Source organism: Oryctolagus cuniculus, chromosome 12 (assembly GCF_051225735.1).
Source record: "Oryctolagus cuniculus isolate XC-2025 breed Fujian yellow rabbit chromosome 12, ASM5122573v1, whole genome shotgun sequence".
NCBI lineage: Eukaryota > Metazoa > Chordata > Mammalia > Lagomorpha > Leporidae > Oryctolagus > Oryctolagus cuniculus.
The window spans coordinates 68,607,819-68,624,002 of NC_142878.1; the positions used below are offsets into that span (position 1 = coordinate 68,607,819).

Here is a 16,184-nt window from a genome sequence, read left to right on the forward strand (position 1 = left end):
GGTGCAAAGATTTTTGAAATCCATGAATAGTTTTTTCATTATATGCATTTTTCATGAACTTTTTTAAAGACTCCACTATGGTTACCTTCTTTAATGACTGCTTGATGGAAAGAGTGAAATAGCGGTCATAAGGGCTGTCTTTAGAAACAGACTTGCTGGTTCAAATACTGTCTCTACTGTCTCCTGGTTCTGGACCTTGGGTATGTTGCTTCTGTTTCTGTGTCTTGTCGGTAAAGATAATAATACATCTACCTTGCAGGTTTCCTGAGACTCCTGTAACAAATTATCACAAACCCAGTGGCTTAAACCAACAAAAATGTGTTCTTTCACAGTTGTGTAGGACAGGGTGTGTGGGCAGAGCCACACTCCCTCTGCAGGTGCTAGGAGAGAATATCTGCTCTGTCTTGCAGTGGTCACAGGCATTTCTTGCCTTAGGCTGTATTGTTGTAATCTCTCACCATCCTCACTTCCCCTTCTCCTCTGTGTGTGTATGTGGAACTCTCTCTGCCTGCTTTGGTTCCTGCATAAATTGTTTCTGATGTGAGGCTCAGAACAACTCTTATCCCATGGCCACCAGTGTGTGTCTGAAGCCGGCGTTGACCCATGGCTCCCAACAACATCAATACATTTACACATTTATTCAGCTTCATAATACATTTAAAATAGTTTCAGAATTGCTTTGCCAATATCTGCGGAAGAGGCACACAAATGCAAAAGAGTTTAGGATTTGTTGGCTGCCATCTCCAACCTCAGTCTTGCCCAAGACTGGGGTTTCCAGATACTGCATTTATAAGTTACTTGGACTGGTTCTTCGGCTTTTAACTCAATGGTTGCAGTATTCATTTGAAATACGAAGTACAATTGGTCCACTTGTTTTCATTTACCTTAAGTTTCCAGCATTGGTGATTTCACTTTATTTTTGAATATACAGATATTAATGTGCTTCCAAAAGTCAAAACTATGCCAAAGAAGAGTGTCACTCCCCTCTTATCCCAACACCATTCTCTCCCCTCATACCTTGTAAATACCCAGATCCATTGTTTTCTGATTTATGTGTCCTGTGCATTTCTTTCTGTGAAGATATATATATCTTTTTTCTTATTTCCCTTTATTCTTGGACTTTGGGGAGTTCCTTTCCTAAAGGGAGAGAGAGCTCACATTTTCCTGACCTTCAGAATTCCTCTCCAAGTGGCGCCTCTCCGCCTCCCCCAGTACTCTAAAGGGTGAAGACGGGTTATCTGAGCTGGCTGTGAATTTCATTGTGCATATGAATCACCTGGCATCTTATAAAAAGGCAGATGTAGGAGGTCTTTGGCAGGCTGGGAGTCTGAATTTCTAATGGGTTTGCAGGTGATGCTGTTGCTGGTCCTGGACCACACTTTGAATAGCAGGACTCCAAGACACCTCTGGGTGTGACTAGACTGCAGAAACAGGATCTGGGCTCCTCTGGATGGACGCTTGACTTGGGGGATGGTGGTGATAAAAATGCAATGCTATTTCAGGTTTTGATAAAGTGTAAAATGTCTTTCTCACACTTATTTTCTCCTTTTGTCCCCTTCCTACTTCTCTGTCCAGTTGTCTCATAAACCACTGGTTTCCTGTGAAGAGATTCAAATCATTTGAGCGGAGGTGTTAATGACTGAGCAAACTACCAACTTTACTTTAAAAGGAGAAAGGCGGAGTGTGACTGTGTCAAGGTGCACCCAGAGAGCTGTTTAAACCCAGGTACCTAGGGTAACCTGTGTCCTTCCACCTCCCAAGCTTTAGGTACAGACATGGTCAAGTTTTTCTCTACGTTTCTTAGCTATGATGCTTCTGCCTTCTCATGGAGGTGCTCATTCCTCCCTAGCCTTCCTCAGTCATTTCTGGAGGTCCTGGGGTTCCTCACAATTGTGCCTAGTTTCAAGCCTGCCCTCCTTCGTCTTCTCTATGTCTTTGGGAGCTGGCACCTGTGTCCTTTCCCTTGATTTTCTTTCTCCTGGGCATCTTCACTCAAACCCTACTGTCCCTTGCATAAACAAAATAAAAATCATGTGTATCAATCAATCAGTATTTGGAGGTCAACAGCCCACTAGTCCTGAAAGGAGTCAAATTCCAAATGCCAACTTGGGCTGATTCACTAATGCGCTGTTAGGCATGAAAAAAGTGAGTATTTGGTTTATTTCTAGGGGTAAAAATTCCACCCTGAATTGCATTGAGCATGGTCTGATTTTATTCTAGAAAGGAGAAGCAGTGGTTATTCTGGACTTGCAGCTTCTAATTAGTTAATTACTTTGGTACTTATCACCTTCCCCAGCAAGCAAAAAAGGTCAATTTCTAATAAAAAGAGTCCATGCCTTTTTTTTGTTTGTTTATTTTTGTTTTTGACTCTGGAATGAAGCTTAAGAAGCAAACCAAATAGTCTCCTCTCACTGCATGGGGCTCTTCAGTCCCTGGTGGACAATAGACATAATCTAAAATCTATTACATGTAATTTCAACATCATTTAGCACAGCTGTCAATCTGCCAAAGCAGAGTCCACAAACTGAGCTTCCATGGAGACTAAATCATCTTCCTCCTAAACGTGTCATCCGCACAGTGGGTTGGAGGTCACTCGGAACAGAGCGCAGGGGAACTTTGGTTTGTGTCCCTTTGTTCCCAGCTACTTACCTTCTCATAAAAAAATATATTCAATTTACAGACACATCAGCATAAGCTCCTCTAGCAAGTGAAAATATTTACTTGGGAGAGGAAAACAAAATAATGCCTGAACCAGAGCTTTCATTTTCTGTTAGACTTTGATGTTACTGTTTTATTTGAAATCCAAGGAGAATAATAAATTGAATTCCTTTTGTGAAAGTGAGGCACCGTAAATGCTGGATAAAAATTCAAGTTCAGTTTGTAAGCTAGTCAAGGAGAAAAATGCTGTCTTTCACAGGAACACATATGATCTATACACTGTTTCCTTAGCATCGTCTTTAAGGATTATTATTATCATTTTTTTGAGGATGCCGTGAGGGGAGAATGTTTTATGTATGTGTGACTGAGTTGCTGATTGACAGAGTTCATGGGTGGCTCTTTTGAAGTGAGAACAATCTAATCCTGGAGCCACAGAACCACCCACAGATGTCACACAAGATCTCAGCTGTCAATATGCCACCTCATTTTATTGCTAGTTTATTTTGTTCTTGGCTTTCTTCAGCCATTATTCTTCAAATAGCTGGTCCAAGCTGTAGTACACTGTGAACATCTACTTTTTTTTCTGTAACCAAAATTAAGAACTGATGTTGCATATCAATTCAGTTCCCTTTTAAGAAACTATGTCATTTAAAAATACATCCAGAGGAACTTTTTGTGCCCATGGGTCCTCTTGAAGATTAGGGACTTTTGCTAACCAACTAACACATTTCCCTTTAAAGTGAAGTGATGTGAGAGAATGCTAGGATAAAAAGCTACTCAGGACATCTGATGGGACTTTATTTTGTGGCAGTAGGGGAACAAAACAACACGTAGAAAAAACCTTTGGAGTTTTTTGGTGTTAAACTGCAGTCTCAGGATTCGAAGGCGCACGCCTATAAAGACTGGCTCCCAAAGCTCTCTCCTGGTCGCTGTGATCCTGAAGAGATGGCCTGTGCCAGGTCTGAGGGCACTGCTGGAGTTCAGACCGCCTGGGCATGTCCAGTGCATGCAGGGATGGACTAGGAGGCGTTGACTCTTCTTTTGGAGATGATTTGCATGAGGACATGCATGTTTGGCTCAAAGAGGAAGGAGGCCATGCTGGATGAGCTGCGGTGTTGGTGGAGGCTGGGAGAGAAGGAGGAGCGCTCTTTGGGCAGGACTGAATCTGAAGGAGCTGTGTGCAGTGATGGTGCTGCTGATTGGGAACAGCGCGGCTACTCCGTTCTGGCTCCAGGTGTGACAGCTTCCCATTCTCCTATGCTGCACGGTGTAGCCCTCGCAAAGGGAGAATGAAAGCACCGCGCTGATCCGAAGCCAGGAGCCAGGTGCTTCTCCTGGTCTCCCATGGGGTGCAGGGCCCAAGCACTTGGGCCATCCTCCACTGCACTCCCGGGCCACAGCAGAGAGCTGGCCTGGAAGAGGGGCAACCGGGACAGAATCCGGCGCCCTGACCGGGACTAGAACCTGGTGTGCTGGTGCCGCAGGTGGAGGATTAGCCTAGTGAGCCGCGGCGCCAGCCACCAACACTTTCTTTTTACTAATTTAACAATCATCATCCTAGGATTGATGAGGCATCTTCCCTAGAGTGTATAACAATCACAAAGGACTGATAACAGTGATCATAAGGATGTATATTGGACATTTCTTGAGCCCTGGCCCTCTGCTTGGTCATGCATGATTACATACCTGAAGTGTGAGAGAGGTAACATCCTGCAGGCAGCCCTTGACTGATGTGTAAGGGGAGCTCCTGGATAAGCTCCCCACCTTTTGAAAGATTTATTTTATTTATTTGAAAGGCAGAGTTACAGAAAGAAAGGGAGTGAGAGAGAAAGAGATCTGTCTGCTGGTTCACTCCCCAAATGGCTACAGCTGCTGGAGTGGGGCCACACCAAAATTAGGAGCTTCTTCTGGGTCTCCCACGTGGGTGCAAGGGTCCAAGCACTTGGGCCACCTTCTACTGCTCTCCCAGGCACATTAGCAGGAAGCTGGATTGGAATTGGAGCAGCTGGACATTGAATCAGCACCCATATGGGATGCTGGTGCTGCAGGCAGAGGCTTAACCCACTGTGCCACGTAGCTGGCTCCATTCCTCGCACCACCTCTCCCCAGTTTTTTTTTTTTTTTTTTTACCTTGGGGGAAAATTCTGGGGTATTTTCTTATTTTCTCTTTTAAATTTTTTTTATTATTTTTATTTGACAGGTAGAGTAATAGACAGTGAGAGAGACAAAGGTCTTCCTTCCGTTGGTTCACCCCCCAAATGGCCGCCAGGGCCAGTGCTATGCCGATCCAAAGCCAGGAGCCAGGTGCTTCCTCCTGGTTTCCCATGCGGGTGCAGGGCCCAAGCACTTGGGCCATCCCCCACTGCCTTCTCAGGCCACAGCAGAGAGCTGGACTGGCAGAGGAGCAACCGGGACCAGTACCTGGCACCCCAGCTGGGACTAGAACCCAGGGTGCTGGCGCTGCAGATGGAGGATTAGCCAAGTGAGTCATGGCGCCGGCCTTCTTATTTTCTACATGGCTCTTAAGTGTTCCCAAATGAGAGGGCAGCTCCAGTTCCCCAAGAAAGAATCAACGTAATAACACTTTTCAGTTTGGCTTTCCCTCCATGTCACTTTTTCCCAGCATTCACCCCACTTCCATCCCCCCAAGCCCTTGTCTCAGGTTCCAGTTCTGAGGTGCAGCGCAGGCTCAGACAGAGTGAAGTCAGTTCTGCAAGCATAGCAGGCCCTCTTATTTGACCAGAAGTGAAAAAATATATCAGGAAAAGGCAGTGGGAGGAGGGGGGGCACCTAACTTCTTAACGATAGTAAAAGTGAGAAATTGTCTAAGTCTTTGAGCATTTAATATCCTTCTACTATGGTCGAGGTCTGGTTTCTATTCAGCAGCCATGAAGATCCCTGCCATGAGCAACCTCACAAACCCTTTGGGGGAGACAAATGTGTACATATCTTACAGAGTACAACTGCTAAAGAGAGGGCTAGCGGGGCTTCAAGGGTGCAGAGAAAGGAGCAGTTAATTTTGACTGTGCGTAGGAAGGCGCCACAGACGAGAAGGCGTTTGATCTGGACCTTGGGAGATGAAAAGGGCTATTGAAGAGTGAATTGAAGAGTTGGAGAAGCTTAAAAAGCGTCTAACTGAAATAGAATTGGGGTGAGATTTACTGCTTCCTGCTTAAGGGACAGAGGCCTGCTGCCCTAATTCTTCTGCCTTTTGTTCCTCTAAATAGTGTTTTGATTGCTCTCTCAGCACCTGCCTTCTTGGAGGTATCCTTTCTCTGAGTGTTTTCTCACCTTCTGTTGTATGGGAAAGAGTGAGAGCTATAGCACTTTCCCATGTCTGTGCTGGCCATAGAGGCCTTATCTCCGGAGGCTGGACACAGGGCAGAGGCGCCGTGCGTTTGTGCAGTCTCTCTCCTACTAAGAAGCTGGATTGCTGTAGTCCAGATGAGGGCTTTCAGGTGTGGTTGCCTAGAGCATGATTCACAGGACCACTGACTGTGACCCTCAAGGACGAGCACCTTTCGGGTTGGGGGTGGAAATCTCATTCCTCCCCTGACTCCATCTTACTCAAACTCATGACACATGGGCTTGCTTAGCACTGAGGGGGTGGTAAACGGTGTGTGTGTGTGTGTGTGTGTGTGTGTGTGTGTGTGTTTCTTTTTAAATAGGAACCTGAGAAGCATTTACTTCCCCCAGTGTAGAGAGCTAGAATGGTACAGCTTGGCCCCAGAAAGGGCAGGCTTGGTGGGAAAGGCCTGGGATGGGAATGGCAAGACCACAGTACTCTTCTTACTCTAGTTCTTTGCTATTAACAGGACTCATCTCCCTTGTATACATCTGTATCTCTTTGTTTCACTGGCATCCAGATGGCAGGTATGTTTGAGCTTTAGTTCTCCAGCATGGGAACAACAGTCTGATCAGATCAAACTAGGGATTATTAATGGTTGGATCTACTTTGACCCAATCAGTTGATTCCTGAACAAAGGAAGATCTTGACCACAGGTGGGCAGTTTAGGATATGCAAGGAAATAGATGAAGTGGGCATGGCAGATATCTGTATTGCTTGCTGCCTCCATCCATTTCATCCCCCTTTTCTCCATGCACATATCACTCTTCCCTTCTGTAAAAAGATATCCACCCTTACTCGTTCTTTCATATAAATGCCCATGGGTGTGCGTTTCCAGCAAAGGGGTGACCCAAAGGCACAATCTCTCAGTCAGGGTTCCAATAGGGAAGAGGTGATCCCTTCAAATAATATAGTTTGCTGAGGTTCTTTTATAAAGGAGTTACTCATTCCTGGTGGAGAGAACCTCCAGGAATAGTGCAGAAACTCAGAATCTGCAGCATTGGGACTGTTCTCACTCTAATGCCACATGGATGGGATGAGGGAATGGTATTGAGACATGGAAGAAGAGCGAATCACTTGGAATCAACCACATTGAGAAGATCAAATTATGTACTTTTTAATTTTTTAATATTTATTTTATTTATTTGAAAGAGTTACAGAGAGAGGGAGAGTGAAGGAGAGAGGGGGAGAGAGAGAGGGAGAGAGAGAGGGAGAGAGAGGGAGAGAGAAGAGAGAGAGGAGAGGAGAGGAGAGGAGAGGGGAGGGGAGAGAGAGAGAGAGAGAGAGAGAGAGAGAGAGAGAGAAAGGTCTTCCATGCTTGATTCACTTCCCAAATGGCTGCAACAACCGGAGTTGAGCCAATCTGAAGACAGGAGCCAGGAGCTTCTTCTGTGTCTCCCACATGGGTGCAGGGGCCCAAGGACTTGGGCCATACTCTGCTGCTTTCCCAGGTGTGTTAGCAGAGAGTGGACTGGAATTGGAGCAACTGGGGCTTGAACCGGTGCCCATATGGGATGCTGGCACTGCAGGCTAGGGCTTTAACCCACTGTGCCACAGCGCTGGTCCTAGATCAAATGATTTTTAATCAAGCAGCACAGTCAACCTGAGTCAACCTTTGAAAGGAGAGATCCAGGACAATATTGATTTTGCTCTGTTTCCTCATTCCTAGCTGTTGTAGGAGCTCTCCCATGGCCAAGACCAACTAGAGCCAGAGGGCATACAAGCCATACTGACCCACTGTGTACAGGTCACCCCGCAGTCAGGAAGCAGGGCAGTGGTGGGTAAAGAGTGGATGGGTAGGGGCAGTTGACAGGGACACTGGGCGACTGTTTGAAAAGACAGCTCCATGTCAGTGTAAGAGGGCTCATGAACGTTTCCTCCTACTCTCTGCCATCGCTGTCCATTTCCTCCTTGAGTCAATTATGATCCTGCCTGGGTGGTATTATTCACCATCCTGCCATTGATGGAATAAAGTGAGGCATGACAAATACTCGCTGAATATACTCATTAATCACAGAATCATCGTGCACTTTTTTTTTTTTTTTGTGCTAAGCTTCAATTTAGCACTGAAATCCTTAACACAGTGGTGCAGGCAGCCACTCCCAATCAGTTGGTATTGTCTTGAGATGCAAAAAATTTTCCATCTCTCATCTACTCAGTAGATCTAACTATCGTCTACCCACTTCATATACAATAGTAGAGGGAAAACAGAATATGATTAAGATAATTAGAATGAAACATTAAATCTCCTATCTTAAAAAATGAAAAGAGGAAATAAGAATGGGGAGATGCTTTTTCAGTCTTTGCATACTCTATCAAGGAAAGAAATCTGAAATACAGATGGTGGCCATAAACCTTGCTTTTAGAATTAGTCATGAAGGCAGCACTGGCATGGGAGGTTTTCATCATCAGTGCCTGCCGTGGTTTCGTTGGCTTGCTATAACAAAAGACCATAACTGATGGCTCATAAACAACAGAAATTTATTTCTTATAGTTTTTGAGGCTGAGAAGTCCAGTATCAAGAGCTGGCAGATTCAGTGTCTGATGACAGTCGTTTCTGGGATTCTCGATGGTACCTTCTTGCTGTGCCCTCATTTGGTGGAAGGGGTGAGGGCCTCTCTGGAGCCTTTTTATAGGGGCCTTAGTCGCCATCATGACCTAATCACCTCCTGAAGGCTCCACCTCCTAATACTATCATGTTGGGGTGATACCATCACCTTAGGATTTCTGCACAGGAATCTGGGAAACATAAGCATTCAGTCTACAACAGAACTCTTGCTGAGATCTTATTTTTTTTAAAGGTTTATTTATTTATTTGAAAGTCAGAGTTACAAAGAGAGAGGAGAGGCAGAGAGAGAGAGAGAGAGAGAGAGAGAGAGAGGTTTTCCATCTGATGGTTCACTCCCCAGTTGGCCTCAATGGCTGGAGCTGTGCTGATCCGAAGCCAGGAGCCAGGAGCTTTTTCCAGGTTTCCCATGTGAGTGCAAGGGCCCAAGGACTTGGGCCATTTTCTTCTGCTTTCCCAGGCCATAGCAGGGAGCTGGATGGGAAGTGGAGCAGCCAGGTCTCGAATCGGTGCCCATATGGGATGCCAGCACTTCAGGTCAGGGGATTAACTTGCTGCGTCACAGCGCCAGCCCCGCTGAGCTCTTATTATATAGCTTCTGCAGTTTCCTAGACACTGTGATGAGTGCTTTGCACAATTATTGAACTTAATCCTTATAGTAATCCTCATAGGAAGTTATTCATTCTCTCTATTTTATAGATGAGGAAGCTGAGGATTCAGAAGATTATGTGACTTGCCCAAAATGGTGAGTAAATGGTGGAGGTGATGTTAAAACTCAGCTCTGACTGACACCAAAGCACATGAGCTTAACGTCTGAGCAATATGACCCATCCTTCCATGGTTCGCTGTTCTTTGGCAAACAGTTTTGCTGGTTGGAGAATGGTGAGGTCACCCTTCGAGTCCCTTCTTTGCTCCTCCATAAATTAATAAAAGTGTTTGCATTGTGGTTGTCTGGTGAGAACAAAACACTACTGGATTTATGCCTGTAACACTTGTATCTTAGGTGTATTTGTATGAGGGACCTGGGGAATAATACATCCTATCACCCTTTCACTGGCTCCAGCTCCTACCTGGAGACTGTCTAGGTATCAGCACTCTGATAGGTGCTTGGATTATTAAGATAATTTTTTGGAGGGGTGGGGGAATGATGTGACATAGCTTTGTGTTAAGCTTGGGATGCCCACATCTCACAGAGAGTGCTGGTTCAGGCACCCTCTTCCCCATTTCTGATTCAACTTCCTGCTAATGTGCCTGGGATGTAGCAGATGATGGCCCAAGTACTTGAGTTCCTGCCACCTATATGGGTGACCTGGATGGAGCACCTTGTTCCTGGCTTTGACCTGGCCCAGCCTCGGCTATTGTGGGCATTCGAGGAATGAAACAAAGGACAAGATCCTTTCTCTCTTTCTCTCTCAATCACTTTGCCTTTCAAATAAATAAATAAATAAATAAATCTTTAAAAAGAAGATAATTTCTTTATTGCTGCTGCCTTTTATGTGCTTAGACACCTTGACAGACCAGTGTTCCACAGTGCACAGTTTCCGGTGTCATTTACCATATCTGGGCACAATTAAGTTCATTCAGGAGCCCAACACACATCCATCAGTGTTGGACCCAAGACACTGGTTTCCTTGTTCTCACCAGCAAATTTTTGCTAGAGTTTTTTGGAGTTTTTTTTGGAAGGAGTTGTTCCGACTACTTCTTATCGAAATACTTGGCTGGCACTTGAGTTTAGACTTCAGTTCTATTATTTCTTTTGTGTTATTTGGGGCAAATCATTTCCCTCTCTTTGTGCTTTAGGTCTTTAGGTGATAATAACTTCTATAATCCATGACTTTAGAGTTATCAAAGATACTCAGAAACTTTTCTGGAACCAGGCTATGTTACATGTTACAGCAACATCAACTTTCCTTGCTAGGGAGAATCTTTTTTAAAATTATTGATGTATTTTAAAAGCAGAGTTATAGAGAGAGGGAGGGAGGGATGGAGGGAAAGGGAGAGAGAGGGAGAGAGAAAATCTATCCACTGGTTCACTCTCCACATGGCTGGGGCTGGGCCAGGTTGAAGCCAAGAGCCAGGAATTCCATTTGTGTTTCTGGGTTTCCTACATGGGTGGCTGGGTCCCAAGTACTTGGACCATTATCCATTACTTTCCCAGGCACATTAGCAGGGAGCTGGATCAGAAGTGAAACAGCTCGGATTCAGATGGATGCTCATATGGATGCTGGTGTTGTAGGTGGCAGCTTAACCCTCTGCACAATGCTGCCTACCCCAGGGAGAGTATTTTGAGTTACTCTGGCTACTAATAAATTTATTGCCGCTGGATGGCCAGCCACTGTCAGGATTTATCTAGCCCTTTGCTATTCCAATTGTCATTACTAGGATTAACAACAGCTGCAAACTTGCTATTACTGAAGAATCTCAGATCTTTTTAGACCTGCTGAATCAGAATTTGCATTTTTAAAAGGTCTCCAGGAGATTGGCCCTTACAGCTTGAGAAGCATCAAGCCCTGTACGCATGAGAATTATATTGATTCTTAGAGCAATTAAATCAGAATCACTGATGTTGGGTTCTGGATACTTAGATGCCCAAGTGAATGTTAATGTGCAGCTGGAGTTGAGAATCTCTAAATAGCCCTGCAGCCTGGAAACTCTTTGTGTGAAATGGGAGACAGAAGGTGGTCCTCTAGTCTAGCCTAGGGTAGGATCAGGACAGAAAATTCTACTGGCAAAAATGCTTGTGCTGTTTGGAGAACAGAGTGTCAGCTACACAGGAGAGGAAGGGCACTGCAGGTGCCCTGATCCCCAGGGGAGGGAACTGCCCAGCAGCATGGGTGGAGCACTGGGTTGAGGGCGCTGTTGGAGATGATGCTGGGGAGAGGGAGGGCCATTTGTGCCCTGCTCAGGAGCAGAAGGAGCATCTCCTTCTACTGCATCTCAAAGACAGTGAAGGGTGGGTGCGGTTGTGGCTGATAAGATTGTATTAAGCAGAGAGTGATGCAGTTAGACTTGCATATTAGGAAGATCTTTCAGCAGATGTGACAGATTGTTTGAGGGTAGAAGAAAATGGAGGCAGAATAAACTCCTCTGGAGATTATATCTTTAAAAACTCTTTATTTCCCTTTATTTGAGAGAGAGAGGGAGAGGGATAGGCTTAGAGGGAGATCTCATCTGCTGGTTCACTCCCAAATGTCCACAACAGCCTGGGGCAGGCCAGAAGAAAGCCAGGAGTCAGGGACTCCAGCCAGTCTCCCACCTGAGAAGCTGAGACCCGAATACTTGAGCCATCATCTGCTGCCTCCCTGCGTGTGCATTACCAGGAAGCTGAAATTGGGAGCAGAGCCAAGACTTGAATCCAAGCATTCTGTTGAGATATCTCCAGTGGCATCTTAACTGGCATACCAAATGTCTTTGGGGACTATTTCAAATAAGAAACAATAAAATTAGGAAGGATCTAGGGGAAGAGAGAAATTGAGAAATACTTAGTTGGAGATTAATTTTATGAAAGATGATAATGAGGGAGGAGTTTAGAATGACTCCAAGATCTCTGGTGTGGGGGTAGATGAAGATGGTACAGTTCACCAAGATACATGGTTTAAATGTTTGTCCCTTCCAAAATTCATGTTGAAATTTAATTGCTATTATAACGGTAAAGATGGGTTTATCAAGATGGGAACTTGGAAAGATTTTTAGGCCACAAGGGCTCTGCTCTCATTGGTGGAATTCATGCCATTAGAAAAGGAGAAGTTTGGCTCCATTTTCCCTCTTCACCATTCCCCCTTCTTCCATGTCATGATGCGGCAAGAAGATCTTTCCCAAATGTTGGCAACTTGACATTGGACTTCCCAGACTCCAGAACTATGAGCCAATAGATTTCTGTTCATTATAAATTACCCAGTTGTGGAATTTTGTTATAACAGTACAAGATGGGTTAAGAAAATATCAAGTGTGGGAGAGAGAAGATAGACTTGGGTGTGAGTAGAGAAATGAAGGGAGAAGATGGACCATGCTGATTTAGGTTGCCCGCATGAGGAACAAGTGCACATCCAGGAGGCAGTTGGGTACCAAGAAGCTCAGAAGAGTAATCTGGCTTAGAAAAATAGATTGGAGAATTATTAGCAAATAAACAATAATAAATAATGTGGGTTGAAATTATAGGTATTCTTCCATAAAGTCATTAAAGATTCAGAAAAGTAGAGCACACAGTATAGGAAATCAATCATTCTTTGATCAGAGGAAGAGGTGTCATTTACACACTGAAGGTCTAGCCAGAGAGAAAAGTAACAAATGAGGAGAGGGTGACAGTGGCCAAAGGGACAGGAGTTTCAGTGGCTGGTGCTCAGATCAAGAGAGATAAAACTGAAAATATTTCCTGGATATCAGATGATGGTCAGGATTCTTGGTGAGATTATTCAGAGCAGTTTCATTTGTGTGCTAGGGCTGGATTCATACTGACCATTAATGATTTGCCTTCAAGAAAATAATTTTTCATTTCAATAAATATTGACTGTTTACTCTGTGTTAGGGTTCAAAGATGCATAAGTGTAGGATCTCAAGGAATTCACTGGTCCTCAGCGAGTTTTTCTAAGGCAGGAATTGAGTTCTCTGTCTTTGGATTATCCTTAGGACAGGCTGAGGACAGGTGCATAGATGCGGGAATGTGGGATAACCAAACGTGTGTTTATTGTGTGAACTGATTCCCAGAACTTCTGGAGGTCCCTGTCTGGTGAATGAGACAGATAGACCAAATAGGTGAATTACACTAATACATTTTAAAACACACTATTAAAAGTTTTGAGGTGCCATACAGAGAATGTTCACTGAGATTCTTATAAATGCCCGGGTAAGCTAATACTATGAGTTACTTATTATGCTTCTGTTTGAGAAAACCAGTCCCAGGTTATGCTGTGGAGATACAGGATGTAACCATGTGGAAATAGGCTGGCTTCATATAGCTGTTGTCTGGGTAGGGTTTGGGAACAGATCCCCTTAATATCCTTTGCACAGTTCCACAAAAAGACACTTTACAGAGTAAGATGGGGGGGGTGTAAGGTGGTTGGTTATCAAGAACACTTGATGTTATGCAGTATCAAGTCCAAATGCAGCTGGCTAAGTTTTCCTTGTCTCATCCCTACATTTCAAAGTTAAATGTCTTTTACAGAAAGAGACTCTGCTTTGCTCAAAGTGAAGTTGAAGGATATAGACTTTGTCAGGACCTAACTAGTATACAAAGTATGTGTACTTCCCATTCCAGGGAGCAGGTGTTAATGTAAAGATGGCAGATGTGGTGTAAACTCTCATTGCATAGCTCTCGATGTTTGCAACAAGTTTAGATCAGAGTGTTTTTCTCTTGGAAGGTGTCTGGAGCAGAATCTTACCATGTGAAAGTCACTGTGAATATTTAAAACTGGGAAGACTTTGGCAAATTTAGAGGTTGCTCCTAGGGCTTCTGTGCTGGGCTGCTCAGCTATGTAGCTCGTGATCTTCTCTGCCGTGTACAAGAACACCAAGCCCAAGGGCTGAAATAGCAGCAGATGAGTATATTGCATATATGTAGTTACTGTTTCCTTGAAGAGATTGGTTATGTTTGTTGTTAGATTAAAGCACACACTTAGGAGGAAATTTGATATAATGCATGGCATGTTGATAAAATTCTATATATCTGGAGATGAAAGATGAATATATAATTCCACTCAAGAAAAACAGAACCTGGTCATTGAGTGACATATAAAATCTAGTGCAATATATGTATAAGATATTTTGGGATCCTAAGAGACAAGTTGCTTCCTCTGTGGGCTCTGTCTGGGGACAAGGCAGCCAGAGAAAGCAAAGAGAAGGTGGCACCAGTGCTGACCTTGAAGGAAGATCACTCTTAGCAGATGGCAAGTCTGGGAAGCACAATAGTGCATCATATTGTTAGTTTACCTGGGTATGTATTAGAAGCTCAATGAATGCTCTCTGAGAGCTTCTGCTAGTGTGCTTAAAATTTAGTAGTACAGTTTAATTATTTAATCCATCTGTCTCATTCACCATACAGATAACTGCAGAAGCCTAGGGAATTTGTTCACACAGTAAATGTATTTGTATCCCACATGCCTGCATCTATGCACCTGTTCTCAGCTAGTCCCAAGGATAGTTCAGAAATGGTGGAAATGAGCTGATGATGCTTGGAGAGGATCTAAGTAGACAGCCTTGCACGGAGATTAATCCTGAGAAATATATTTGGTTTTTGGAGACATGAGTCTAGTTCATTGGGCTAGAAGAAATGTCATAGGTTATGCCTTCCAACTTTTCCATGAACAAGTAAAGCAACTAGTTAAGGGTCACAGAGGCATTAGCTGCAAAGTCATCATGAATTTTTGGGCCCATTATGGGATTTAAAGCAGTTTTTTTCTTCCAGTTTTTTCCTGGTATAGTCACTACCTTCAGTATCTCACATCTTTAACCCTTATCATTACTCACTCTTAGGAAGAACAAAGATTCAAAATAATTTCCAATGTTTGTGGACTGGCAATGCTGTTGGCCAGGTGAGGCTGGGCAAAACCTACCCTCTTAATCTGTGGACACTGCACACAGAACCCACTTCTGGTTTCAGCTCTGCGGTATTCACTTTAGGGAAGACTCTGCCCAGTGAAATCTAACTCAAGAAATGCTATAGACGAGACACTATGTGGAAGGCCCAGAGAAAAGCAGATATTTCATTCAAGACCAGCAAGGTAATTGCCATGACTTCCTGTTTGTGTGAGGTAGTCTTTGACCATCCTGAGTTTTGTTTTTTTTTTTTTTTTTTTTGTTAACATCCAGCCCAGAATGATGTTTATCAGACTAGGCTTTGTTTGTAGATGCTTATAGTTGACATATCTTTGAATTTACATGAAGCAGCCTTTTCTAGTATCTGTGCCTGTGCATTCTATTGTGAGTGGCACGAAAAGCATTCAGGGAGGGTGTGAATTTCCTTTCCAGCTTACGGTCATTGTCAAGTAGTAACACATGGGTTTTCATCTAGGTTCGCTCTGTTCTCCCTGCTCTCCCTCCCCATCATTACTAAAAGAGCAGAGATCAGGCCGGTGCCGCGGCTCACTAGGCTGATCCTCCGCCTTGCGATGCTGGCACACCGGGTTCTAGTCCCGGTCGGGGCGCCAGATTCTGTCCCGGTTGCCCCTCTTCCAGGCCAGCTCTCTGCTGTGGCCAGGGAGTGCAGTGGAGGATGGCCCAAGCACTTGGGCCCTGCACCCCATGGGAGACCAGGATAAGCACCTGGCTCCTGCCATCGGATCAGCGCGGTGCGCCGGCCGCAGCGCACCAGCCGCGGCGGCCATTGGAGGGTGAACCAACGGCAAAGGAAGACCTTTCTCTCTGTCTCTCTCTCTAACTGTCCACTCTGCCTGTAAAAAAAAAAAAAAAAAAAAAAAAAGCAGAGATCAGTAGCATTTTGTTGAAAAAAGATTGGAATTAGCTCCCATTTGTTTCTGTCATGATTGTTTCCTACTCCAGGGGCTCAGGTGCTGCTCTGTTTTTCTTGAGGGCATTGCTTAGAATGCTAATAATGTAGCATTAAGGCCAAAGACCACCAGGGATATAACTGGAGCTAAAAAGTTTCAGGTTGCTTGAGCT

General features: G+C 44.4%; 1 long non-coding RNA gene across 1 annotated transcript in view; it reads left to right on the forward strand.

The window, feature by feature from the left end:
- LOC149123095 (uncharacterized) overlaps positions 1-16,184 on the forward strand; it is a 64,459-nt gene that overhangs the window by 10,366 nt on the left and 37,909 nt on the right. Inside the window, exon 2 of the long non-coding RNA XR_016218090.1 lies at positions 9,270-9,315. This is a non-coding gene — a long non-coding RNA (uncharacterized LOC149123095). The remainder of the gene's footprint in view (positions 1-9,269; positions 9,316-16,184) is intronic.